The sequence below is a fragment of the Ambystoma mexicanum genome, chromosome 7q, assembly GCF_040938575.1.
Source record: "Ambystoma mexicanum isolate Mex_15411 chromosome 7q, UKY_AmexF1_1, whole genome shotgun sequence".
Taxonomy (NCBI): Eukaryota; Metazoa; Chordata; class Amphibia; order Caudata; family Ambystomatidae; genus Ambystoma; species Ambystoma mexicanum.
The window spans coordinates 515,979,686-515,987,350 of record NC_090941.1 but is presented as its reverse complement, the minus strand read 5'-3'; positions in this window follow the sequence as shown (position 1 = coordinate 515,987,350).

Here is a 7,665-nt window from a genome sequence, read left to right as displayed (position 1 = left end):
CAGACCTGTAAAGGTAGGATATTGAACTTGTGAGTGGTTTCCATCATACTACTGCATCTGCATTTGGTTGAGTTATTTGATGAAGTATATTAAGTTCCACAGGCTGCGTGCCGGTCCCCAATCCTTTTCAACTTATACCTCAGGCCTCTCTGTGATCGCCTAACTGCATCCAATGTCCACTTTTGTAACTATGCGGATGATACCAAACTCTTGCTGGAGCCAAGTGGAAATCATGCCTTCGATGCTACCAGGCTCTCCTCCATCTACATACTTGTTAAACGCTAGATGGACCAAAATTGGCTGTGTTTAAAACCTGCCAAAACCGAGCTGATGATCTTTGGCTCTAAACAAGCAAGAACTAAATTACACTCATACTCCCACCTGATCATTGAGAATAATCAGATAAAAATCCTAACGCAGTTTAAAACTCTGGGCTAATACATGGATGCCTCATTAAGCTCATATGCCCAAGTGGACACCATCATACATAGCGCTCAATACCATCTGAAAGTGCTAAGGCATTTCAAACCTTTTCTGTCCCAATTCAACCGCGCCTCCTGGTAAGGGCAATTCTTAAGCCACACATTGACTACTGTATTGCTCTCCTGGTTGGCGTTAATAGCAATAACCTAATGCAACTCCAAATACTACAGAACGACGCCATGTGTGTCATTTGTGATATTCCCAGAATAGAACACGTCACACAGGCCAGAAAGGGACCACATTGGACGAGCGTGGTAGCCAGAATCCGCTTTAAGGTACTATTTGAGGCCCATAAATGTGTGTTCGGTAATGCTCCCGTATTCCTGAAGGAGAATTTGAAACTGTACTCCCGAGAGTCAGCTCTGCTCAGCAGGCTTGCTGTCTGTGCCCAGAGCCAAAAGAGCAAGAGGCTGTGGGCATTCTTTTATCCTTCTGACCGACCTACATTGGAACTCACTTACAGTAAGTTTACGCTTGGAAACAAACTACCAAAGGGTTACGAAACAATTGAAATTCACCCGTTTTAAATAATCTCTGTACCACGCTCCCCCGGCTTTTACCTTTTCTCTTCTCCGGTTGTCCCATCTTTTTTCATGTTCGTGTGTCTTTGTAGTGCCCTGTTGCCTGCGGGCTTTCTGCAGTTAATAATACAATATTAGAGTATTGTGTGATAGTACTACCTGCTAGTATAATTTTTCAGTGTGTTCTAAAGGCCTAAAACAATAACTGTATTTTTATAACCGACTGTCTAAATTGAATTATTATATTGTGTGGACTCAATGAGAGCCCCTAACCCCACCCACACACACACACACACACACACACACACACACACACACACACACACTCCTGACTACTCGCCTTGACTACTCATCCACGTACCTTGATTGGGTTTTGGCCAACGTCGCAGAGCTCCCTGTTCATCATAACTAGGATGGCCTCCTAAAATCTATGTACTAGTCCAGATTCTAGGAATCCATCTGAACACTGGGTAGGCCTCTTTCAGCAGGCCAGGGGTTGGTTAGTGCATCTAGGTTGATGTTAACATTTGTGTTGAAGTTCCAGGCTTTGTCACAGTAAGATCCTTAGTGTCTCCCTGGAAGGTATGCCTCCTAGAGGTGAGGTAGGCCAGGAGGATCTTTAGGCGTCTGCCAATGTGATACTATGCTTCCCTGTCTCAGGGGCTGGATCCTGGTACCCACGCCTTCCTCACTCCCCCCCCTTGTCAAACCACTGATCACTCATGCCTGGGGACCCGACTACAAGTCTCATTTCTGACGCGCAAGTTATCTGTCAACTGCCATCCTCGTTGTTCTGCAGAGGCTCTTTACTCCCCCCACTTCTTCCTGAGAACATTTAGACTGTCATTGTGTAATTGGCTGATGGTTGCAACCCTTGTGCCTCCAGGGAACTTCCAATCATCCTCTTCCATTACTACTTGCTCCTTCTCCCTTCCTCCAAATAAGGCTTTCCTCCTTGTCAGCTCTTTCTTTGCCCTCCCTTGCACTCTCTGAATCTTCATCCTCCATCCTTTTCTTTTCTCTCCCCTCCTCCAACCTCTCACCTTGATATTATCCTCCTCCAGCCTCTTCTGTACTTGCCCCCTCATTCTGAACCAACAACTCATTCTGCACCTTCACTCCCTTGCACCTTTACTTTCCCTGTGCCAACTTCATCTCTCCGTGCACTTCCACCACTCCACTCCTCACCCCACCCCCACTAGTCCAAATACTCCTGATCCACTGTCTACGACTTGTATCTGAGACTAGTAATTTGTTTCTGCTCTGGGCTTGGTTACATGGTAAGACTTCAGATAGTTTTAACAATTCTGCATGGTGGACTGAGCCTTTAATGGGCTAGTCCACCATCTTAGAAATCGCACTCCTGAACATGTGCAGAGAAGGAACAAGTTACTTACCTGTAACTATTGTTCTCCAGCATGGGTTTGGCATCGATTCACATGCTCATGAATATTCCCTGTCAGGCTGGGGATCCTCAGTAAAAAGAAAAGACAGTTTCACTTACAAACTGTATTTCTCCTCTAAACCAAATCACTGTACTCTGGGTCATACTGCCCCCAGCCACTGACTGCCCTCTCACTAAGCCCCTCCTCTAGCAGCCATCTTCAGATTTGGTAAGCACGTTTAGTGGCAGTATGACCAATAAGAGCCGCAGAGGGGTAGGAGGGAGGGTTTGCATGTGAATCCATGCCAGACCCATGCTGGAGAACAATAGTTACAGGTGGGGGTCTGGCATGTATTCACATTCTAATGAATAACGTATACATAGCAGTACAACATTTCACAACCACGGGAGGTGGCAAGGCTCAACAGAAGCAATTACTTTTACCCCTGGAACAGACACCTCAAGCGAACAGGTTGAAAGTAGCGCAGCTTGACGGACTCTGGACTACTCTCTGGAACCCCCGTTGACGCAGTAGACCTTCATGAAGGTGTGCGTGGACCTCCACGTAGAAGCCCTGCAGATGTCCAGCAGGAGCACACCAGCCAGGAACACAGTCGCAGAAATCGATCTGGTGGAGTGGGCTCTCGGACGGCCGGGAATCGGTCGGTTCGCCAACTGATGGCAGTGTGCAATACAGCCGGAGAGCCATCTTGAGATGGAAGCCTTGGATATGGCCTTCGCGTGGTTCACAGGACCAAAGGAAACTACCAGTTGTCTTCCGAAAACTCTTTGTGCGTACCACGTAGAACTTCAGAGCACAAGCAGCGTCCAGCGAGTGCAAGGCCCTTTCAGCCGGTGACTAAGGTTTCGGAAAAAACACAGTTAACACCAAATGCTTGCTGAGATGGAACTCAGATGGAACCTTCGGCGTGAAGGAAGGGTGCGTCCGCAACAACACCCTCAATTCGTGGAAAGTCAGATACGGCTGCTTGCAGGGCAGAGGCTGCATCTCATCCACCCTCCTGGCAGAGGTGATGGCCACAAGGAAAGCAGTTTTCCACGAGAGGAACTTGAGAGGGGCCTGATGCATAGGCTTGAAGGGGGCCCACCCCATGAGCCTCGTCTGCACTACGTTGCATTCCCATGCTGGGGCAGGAGCCTTCACCGGCAGAAACGAGTAACACCGTCCTTTGAGGAACTCCTTGACTAGACAGTGGGACCAAAGAAAAGATCTTCTTGGAGACCTGGTGTAGCGGGAGATAGCCGCCAGATGCACTTTGATAGAGGTGTGCACCAGTCCCGCCTTAGCCAAGGACAAGTATGGAAGAATATGCAGGGCTGTGACCCTCAGAGGGGTGATCTTCTTTGACCGGCACATGTAGCAAAACGCTACCAATTGTGACCGTAGCACTTAAGAGTCAACAACCCTCTGGCCTTGGCAAGGACCTCTGTAGTCTTCTGGCAACTCGTATCCTCCAAACTCTAGGGCTGCAGTAGCCAAGCCCTCAGGTTCAGCGATCCTGGGTCGTGGTGTAGGATTGTGCCTCCTACTCTTGTGAGCAGATCCATGACCACCGGCAACTTGGCCGGGGACGAGGCAGACAGATTGAGAAGATGAGTATCATCCTGCATCTGCACTGTTTGAGTTGACTGATGACTCTTAGCAGGAGAGGCAATGGAGGGAACGTGTACAGAAACGGGCCTTCCCACGGGAAGGAGAATGCCTCTCCATGCTCCCCAACTGGTGGAACCTGCTGGCAAACTTCTGGCATCTGGAGTTCGCAGTTGTCGCAAACAGATCGATCTGGAGCCTGCCCAACTTGATGAAGGTGCAGTACACCTGGTCCTGCTGAAGTTCCCACTCATGGTAGGAGCGCAACTCCTTGCTGGGAGTCAACGATTGTCTTCTTGACTCCCGCCAGGTGAAAGAGGACGAGGAACATCTTTTGTCCAATGGCCCAATGCCACAAGTTCTGCGCCTCTTTGGAGTGTGCTTGGGATAGAGTGCCCCTTTGCTTCCCGATGTAGAATATCGTGGTGGTGTTGTCTGATATCGTGGAGGTGTTGTCCGTGAAGATCCTCACCACCTTGCCCTTCAGGGACAGAAGGAATGACTTGAGGGCCCAGAACACTGCTGGTAACTCCAGGATATTGATGTGGAGAAACTTCTCCTCCGGCAGCCAAAGGCCTCTGGCATGTAGACGTCCGGTGTGTGCTCCCCAGCCCTCCAAGGAAGCGTCCACGGTGACTGTCTCCTGGTAGGGGGGGTGGGGTGTTTTGAAACCCTGTGTCCCGGGCAATGCTGGTTTGTACACCCCACCATCTTATCACCCAACGGAACTCCTCGTCGAGAGGGATCTTGTCAGCAAAGCTTCCGGACACTTGTATCCAGCAAGCGTCCAGGAACTCATGAAGAGTTTACATCCGCAACCTGCAGAACCGGATAGGGTAGATGCAGGACATCATGCCGAGCAGCGACTTGATGGTCCGCACTGAGGCGGTCTTCATTGATGACATCGATGCACTTTCCCCAGCATAGCCGCTGCCCTCTCCTCCGAGGGCGACGCTAGGCAGGCGGCCGTGTTGAGCCTGGCTCCTAGAAACAGTGCGTTCTGCGATGGTGTCAAGTAGGACTTTGGATAATTGATGGAGAACCCCAGATCCGTCAGCAGCTGGATGGTTGATTCCGTGCATCAGTCGTCGAGGTACGGTATACTTGTATCCCTTGTAGACGCAGATGGGCCGCCTCTAGAGCCAGGCACTTCATGAATATTCTGGGTGTCGATTTGAGGCCGAAAGGGAGGGTCCTGAACTGGTAGTGCCTTCCCTGTACCACAAAATGTAAGACCTTACAGTGCTTCCTGTGAACAGGGACGTGGAAGTAGTCGTCCTCCAGGTCCAGCAACGCCAAGAAGTCCCCATTCTACAGTTGGCCGAGCATGTGCTGCAACGTGACCATCCTGAATTTTTGGCACTTGAGGTACTTGTTGAGACGCCACAGATCTAGAATGGGTCTCCAGCCCCCCGGTCTTCTTTCTGACTATGAAGTATCTGGAGTAGACTCCAGAGCCCATCATCTTGGAACTAGCTCCATCACCCCTTTTCTTAGCATGGCCCATACCTCTTGCAAGAGTAGAGGAATGTGCTGCTCCTGCTGGGCCACCAGAGGGATCCACAGACACTTGTGTTGAATCTCCAGGGTATGTCCGTGGGGGAGTGCATCCAGCACCCATTTATCGGTGGAGATCTTCTCCCACTCGCTGATGAATCCAGTCAGCCGGTCTCCCACCGGGGTGCAAGGGTGGGGGCCCAATGTCTTGGCCGTTTCAAGTCCTGCTTCAGCATCTGCATTGCACCTTGGGAACGACGACGGCGCTGACCACCTCCACCGAAGGCCTTGTAGGCCTCCTGGGTCGTGGACCGGGATGGCTGACGGTACGACAAGGAGAAACCTTTCGTCGATCTGACCGACTTTCCTCCAGAGGAGCGAAAGGAAGAGCAGTGTTTTTGGAGAGTGCCCAAGGCTCAAGCCGTCTCTATGTCAAGCCTGCAAAGACTCGGACAGCTTTCCCAAAGAGGTTATCCCTGAAGGGCATGTCCAGTACCCTCGTCTGGACCTCCTGGCGGAAATTGGTGGTCTTCAGCAAGCTTCGTCGACTGAGGCAGACACCATTCCCCATCTGCCAGAAACCTGTGTCAGCGATTTCTAGGGCCACTGTGATGGCATGGTCTGAAGCCACTTCACCTTCCTGGAGGAGTGTGATCGCCTTCACCCTCTTATTGTTGGGCAGGAACACCAGAATCGGGCCTAGCTTGTACCATAGTTCCCCGTCGTACCTGGCCATGATCGCCAAAGCGTTGGCTGCCTTGACGGTCGCTGCTGCAGAGTAAATGACCTTCCTCCCCATGACATCCAACTTCTTCCCCTTGCTGTCAGGGGGGACTGAGGACGACTGAGGGTTGACGGCCTATTCCTCGCAGCCCCCAATACCACTGAGTCCGGCAACGGTTGCGACTGTAGGCACTTGGGTGCAGACTCCGGCACCCAGTACTTTATCTCCAGCCTATCCCGCTTGGCCAGGCCGTGCAAGAATTCTTCAGGGAGGTTAGGCCTTGCTCCCACATGCCATCCAAGATTGGCACCGGCATGATTTTCTTCCTCTTGGCCTCGCGTCTCTGGTATAGGAAGCCCTCCTTCTTGGTCTCCTTGGTAGTCAGCTGTAAAAATTCGGGAAGCTTTGCCGACCATGGCATGAAACACCACCACCACCTCATCCGGTGGGGACGCCCTCGGTTGTGGGGATCCGCCGCTGTGATGTCATCCGTTGTTACCGTGGCGGTCCCCGAGACCATCGGGAGGGGGGGCACCAGGTACGGAGGTTAATATAGAGGCATTGGATGGCACCTCCTCTTTTTAGCCGTAGGTTGATCTGGAATCACAGGGGCCAGGGCCTGCTTCATCCTCTTCGGGATTTTGATTTATGACACCGTGTGTAGGGTCGAAAGGTTATCCATGGACTGCATGGATTAAAATGCTCATGAATATGATTACACAGCAGTACATACACAACCACAGGAGGTGGCAAGGCTCACAGAATCAATACATTTACCCCTGGAACAGACTCACCTCAAATAAACCAGTTGCGCAGCACTGCTTGGCCAATCCAGGACGCATCCCAGGAATCCCTGTCGACAGTAGATTCTCGTGAAGGTTTGGACAGACCATGTTACAGCGCTGCAGATGTCGAGCAGGGGATCACCAGATAGAAATGCTGTAGTCGTGCAATGGGCTCTCGGCAGGCCTAGAACCGTTGGTTAGCCGCACTATGGCAATGCATGATCCAGCAGGAGAGCTACCCGGAGATGGAAGACTCAGGTCTGTCCCATAAGTTCAAAATTGGGAAGTCTTTCGAAAGTCCTTAGGGCATTGTGAGAAACCGGAGGGTATTCTCCCAGTAAGACCTTGAGACTCCCTTATTCAGGTGGCCAGGACACAGCCATCTCTGTTGGATCCAGTTCCTGGGGGTGGACCAGTGGGGGGAGGATCACCTGGGTATGGGAACCAGGGGTTATGCTAGGGGGAATACCCAAGGTGAGACGCAGTATTCTACCGAGGAGGAAGAAGCAGGGGACGACTACCTGCGGTTTTCTTTGGTTATTCCATTTCTACCCCCCCTTCCACCCATAGAAGATACCTTGGTAAAATCCTTTCAACCCTACACCTCTGATAAACCAACTAGAAGTCCAAACCCTGTGGCATCTCAAAGCCGCATCTCT